This window comes from Physeter macrocephalus, chromosome 13, assembly GCF_002837175.3.
Source record: "Physeter macrocephalus isolate SW-GA chromosome 13, ASM283717v5, whole genome shotgun sequence".
Lineage (NCBI taxonomy): Eukaryota > Metazoa > Chordata > Mammalia > Artiodactyla > Physeteridae > Physeter > Physeter macrocephalus.
The window spans coordinates 32,763,196-32,769,245 of record NC_041226.1 but is presented as its reverse complement, the minus strand read 5'-3'; positions in this window follow the sequence as shown (position 1 = coordinate 32,769,245).

Sequence of the window (6,050 nt, the reverse complement as noted above, 5' to 3'; positions counted from 1 at the left end):
TAAAAAAAAAAAAGGACAGACAGAACCCTAGGACAAATGGTGAAAGCAAAGCTATACAGACAAAATTTCACACAGAAGCATACACATACACACTCACAAAAAGAGAAAAAGGGAAAAAAAAAATATATATATATATATATCATTGCTCCCAGTGTCCACCTCATCAATTTGGGATGATTTATTGTTTATTCAGGTATTCCACAGATGCAGGGTAGATCAAGTTGACTGTGGAGATTTAATCCCCTGCTCCTGAGACTGCTGGGAGAGATTTTCCTTTCTCTTCTTTGTTCGCACAGCTCCTGGGGTTCAGCTTTGGATTTGTACCCGCCTCTGCGTGTAGGTCGCCTGAAGGCGTCTGTTCTTCTCTCAGACAGGATGAGGTTAAAGGAGCAGCTGATTCAGGGGCTCTGGCTCGCTCAGGCTGTGGGGAAGTAGGGGTATAGAATTCAGGGTGAGCCTGCGGTGGCAGAGGCCGGTGTGATGTTGCACCAGCCTGAGGCATGCCGTGTGTTCTCCCAGGGAAGTTGTCCCTGGATCACGGGACTCTGGCAGTGATGGGCTGCACAGTCTCCCAGGAGGGGAGTTGTGGAGAGTGACCTGTGCTTGCACACAGGCTTTTTGGTGGTGGCGGCAGCAGCCTTAGCGTTTCATGCCTGTCTCTGTGGTCTGCACTGATAGCCACGGCTCAAGCTCATCTCTGGAGCTCCTTTAAGCAGCTCTCTTAATCCCCTCTCTTTTTGGGAGGTCTGAGGTCTTCTGCCAGCGTTCAGTGGGTGTTCTACAGGAGCAGTTCCACATGTAGATGTATTTCTGATGTATCTGTGGGGAGGAAGGTGATCTCCGCGTCTTACTCTTCCTCCATCTTCTCAAATCCTCCACATGTATGTTTAATTATTGGTAGCTCTCTGAGATTAGAAGTTTCACACTAAGTTTCAAAATTCTATATATGCACCTACTACTCATTGGCAAAATAATTCCAATGTTCTTTATTTGTAAAGAAAAATTCTATTAAGGTGAGTAGGGTGAAGATTGAAATTTGCTAATCTATCACTCACCAAATATTTTTGATCTTTTAATGAGTAGACAGTATAATGATCACTTTTAAATCTATGAATATATTTTAAATAAACCTTTCATTTTATAAAATTTTAAATTTACAAAATTATTTCAAAGATAGTACAGAGTTCATATATGCCCCACTCCACATTTTCTCCATTTTTAACATTTTACGTTAGTTAGTATGGTGAATTTTTCACAATTAAGGAGGCAATATTGATACATTAATATTAACTAAAGGCCAAATTCTTATTTCTTCTGTTTTTTCCTACTGTCCTTTTTCAGTTCCAATATTCCAACAAAGATACCACATTATATTTAATAGTGATGTCTGCTTTTTAGGCTCCTCTTGGTTGTGACTGTTTTTTCTTTTTCTTTCTTCTTCTAACTTAAAAATATTTTCCAGGTTGCTTTTTTCTTTTTTTCATTTGTTTCAAAATTCTCAATGATAGAGATGTTTTGTAAATCTGCAATAAGATTAAAAGCTTACTTAATTCTGTAGCTTAATGAAAGTATGAAATCATATGCAAAAGGTTAAAATATCCACAAAAAATAAAACGTTTTTTAAAAAAGAATGACATTTAAATCCCAATGATACTAATTTTCTTATTGAAAATATTTTATTTTGCACATGTATTCACAGTTTTACTGATGAAATAAATTATTGTTACATTTAGCATGTACTTAATTAAACATTATAAAAGCTACAAGTCACGATTGTTTAAAGTTCTTTCATAATTTTAAATTTAATTATCTGAAAATTATCAGTCATTTTATTAGTCAATACTTGATATTGCATGCATGTCATTATAATTATTAATGCCAGCCCATTTACTAGCTCATTTACTTTGGCTATGCACAATTATGTGTGACATTTAAAAAATAACACTGTTTTCATCATGATACAAACACTTTTCTGAAGATCAACTAAAGATCTATTTGTTATAGTTTTGTTAGTTATTGTTTTCCTGACAAAATTCATAGACTGAGAAGAATCAGATGGTAATGGAAAATATACCGATGGTAATCTATTTAATTGGTATCTTAAATTTTCTTCCTTACTAACCCAGAAGAATCTATATTTTACTTCTTTTACTGTTAGAAGACAAGGAAATTCAGTCTCTTACATTTTGTGATACTTTTACACACACTTCTCATTTGAATCTCACAAGTATTCGGTGATATAAGTAGGGTTAATGTAAACTCAACATCACCAGGGCTCACCCACCTTTGAATATAAGTGGAAACGAATATTAATACATAGATGTTACTGGCTCTTTTAACTGCATTTGCAAAACATAAGACTCCCATTTCTTTCTCCACAAAGTCCTTCCGTTCTCTTTTACTGTGTGCTTCTTGATGAAGTCAAGTCTTAAAAAGCTGTGGGGGGAGAATGCAATTTTGATGCTGACATATTACTTGATTGATTTTTCTTAGTTTATACATTCCATTTGCTTTTTCATTTGCATCTTTCTTTAAACATATCATATAATGCCTACTATGTGCCCGCCTCTGCTTTATATGCGATGGTTTTAGTGTTGAATAGTAGACTGGTTTTTTGACTTTACAAATTTTATATTCTTATAGCAATTGACAAATAATAAGAAATAATAAGAATAATAAGAAATAGATAACTTCAAAAAGTGATGGTTGCTGTGATGAAAATAAACTATGATTATGTGAGAAAGAGTAATGTGGTTGAGATTCCATGATGAGAGGAAGCCAAGCACATGAAGAATGAGAAGAGCAGGGTTCCAATCAAAATGAAAGGAAGTTCAATATCTCAGGGAAGAGAAGAAACCTAGTGAACTTGAGGATTTCCAAAGAAATATGTGTCTGTAATTAGGTAATGAAGGGAGGAGTTTCTCCTGAAGAAGTTTGAGGAGGCCCTAGTAGGATCAAAAAGTCTCACTTTCAGAAAAGAGAACCAATAATAATTCCTATATAAAGTCAATTACTATCAAGCACATTTTCTAAGTTCCAACAGTACTCATATTTTAGCTTTTCTCCAGCCTAACATATTCTTTTAAGACCTTTACTTTGCTATTTATCTCCTCCACTTTCCTCTTCTCTCCTTCTAGAAAACCCCTATTCATCTTCTGAGGCAAGCTAGTGCTCTCCCTTCTCTGGGGAAGTGCTCTTCCCATCCTCAGGCTATGAGCTCCCAGAGCACTCTGTGAATATCCTTTTTATGGAACTTATTACACTGCAATCTGCCTCCCCTAATTATGAGTTTGTCAATGAAGGGGACTTGTCTCATTCATTTTTGCATTCTTTTCTTCCTCCTTACAACTATCTTGCAGAATTGAATTATTTATAAATAATTATTTGCTGAATGTGTAAAGAATACTTTAGTGATCAAGGTAATTGTAAAGAAAATGCTTTTAAAGAAACATTTAATATTTAATTTTATTTGAGACAAAGACAAACTGGCAGATGACGCCATAACACCACACAGAAGAAATATGACTCTAAAGAAATTGATATCAATGAAATAACAATGCATATTGGTTATATTTTTATTGGGTTTATGGAGAAAGATACAGAAAGGTGATAGTCAGTTAATCTTTTAATGGGCCACAAAGTAGGGATCTGGCCATTGTAAATCCAAATATTTAAATCAATTACTGCTCATTTTCCTTTGTGGGAAGAAAAGAAGAACACTGACCATTTTAACTTACTTGGCTTTTTTTTTTTTTTTTTTTCTTGAGACAAACCTGAAAGCACACCTTGCAAAAAGTAGGTGTGAAGCCATTTGCCGGCTGGAATTTTACTTTTTTCCGGGTTGATATTGCTCGTTGTTGTGGAGCAGATATCAGGATGTTTGGTTGATCTTTGACATTTTGGTGACAACATTACCATCAACTGCTAATGCCAACTTAATATGAAGAGGTTAAACAGAAATTCTATAAGGGAATGAACAGTTTCCACATGTTTAGAGACATGGAAGATATTATTTTTTTTATTTTTTATTTTTTTGTGGTACGCGGGCCTCCCACTGCTGTGAACTCTTCCATTGTGGAGCACAGGCTCCGGATGCACAGGCCCAGCGGCCACGGCTCACAGGCCCAGCCGCTCTGCGGCATGCGGGATCCCCCGGACCGGGGCACGAACCCACCTCCCCTGCATCGGCAGGTGGACTCTCAACCACTGCGCCACCAGGGAAGCCCGGCAGATATTATTAATGCAAGTGACACAGGTCAGATATATTTTTAAAATTTTTCTTGACTATTCCCAGAAACTAAAGAGTTCAGCTGCTGATGTGCTCATGAGCAGTTGATTGCTTTGAGAGATAAAACTTACTTTAAAAGGCAAGGAATTTGTTTAAAATCACTATAGTTTTAAACAAAGATTTTGTGAATAAATAAAGTACAAGTGAAATTTTCAAATAACTGTGACTATAATTTTAACTATCAGCCAAGCTATATTTAGCTTTACAATATAAAATATTAACATGGAAAATACCTAGTGTAGTGAAATTGTAATATTTCTTGCAAATGGATACTGGAAACTATTAATATACATCCAATAGCCTTAGGCCGTATAGGAGCAAGAGCTTAAAGTGTTGAAAGAGTTGAATAATGAGTGGGGGATATTCCATTGCCACACATACCCATTTTTTTCAAACACAGAATCTCAGAAAATGTATGTGAGCTATTCTGAAGTGTTACAATGAGCTCATATTTCTGAAAGTAAATGCAGGTGAATGTTCCTGAGATTTTAAATGGGGCTATTGAGAGTGATGCAATGGTATTTTACATGGACTCAATGACCTCATTTTAGGACCTCAGTCACCATGAAACATGGTAAAAGAGGCCAGTAACTCCTTTGTCTTGTAGCCCCACAGGCTGGAATGTTCTATGTTGGCTGTTACAGTGAGACTTGAACTTGACCTGGATACACCTTTCCACACTTTGTCTTCCATTCTTTCACTGCCTATTAATAATTTACTTGATTTCACTTAACAAATATTTTGCTTACCAAAGTTAGCAAATTCTTTCCATCCTATAAGGAACACATTCAATTAAGGGTTTTTTAAGGTACAGAAATATAAGGAGGAAGAAAATATTCATTCATAATCCCACTAGGTAGAGACAATAACTATACACATATTGAAATGTGTAAACACAGTATTTAATGTGTGCATAATATTTTACTCAATAGTTGAGTCATAATATTTTAGTTTTCCTATTTATGTTGTTTCCAAATTTGTACTGGTAAAAGTAAAGTCACAATGTTATCTTTATGCCTGAAGTTTTGAAGGATTTCTTCAAAATAATTTCTAAGGATATTTGCTAAGGTATAGATATAGTTTTAAATTTTTTGACAAAAAATATTACATTGGTTTCCATAGAAATTCTCCAAAATTATGCTTCACTGAATGATTACTAGTGTATAAACTCTTAAGAGACTGAATATCACGGAATTTCATTGTTACTATAGTATATAAATGAATAATTCTTCACAGTTTCTATTAACATTAACAATTTTTGATCAATAATGAGATTGGATATTTCATAATATGTACATTAGACAATTGTGAAATTATTTTTCTTTATCTAATGGATCTTAGTGTTTTCATTATCAGTTGTGTGACTGGCTTTATATTTTTGATAAAATCTCTTGCACTTACATTTGTTTCCTTGTGTAGACTGATGCATAACCTTTGTATTTTTCTTGGGGATTTTCACCTATTTTATGTGAAAATAAAAATATTTGTGATATCCTTTATATTATTATTTGGACTCCACTTCAAAGCCACCACTTGGGGCATCACAAATATATGTGGTAGCCTCTCAACTCTCATGCAGCATTCGAGATGCCAAGTACTATCTCAACTAATTTTTTCAAAGATTTTCCTAATTAATCACACCCCTAGTTTTTTTCACTTCCATTTTCAGAATCTCTTCTTTTTTTTTTTTTTGTGGTATGCGGGCCTCCCTCTGCTGTGGCCTCTCCCGTTGCGGAGCACAGGCTCCGGACGCGCAGGCTCA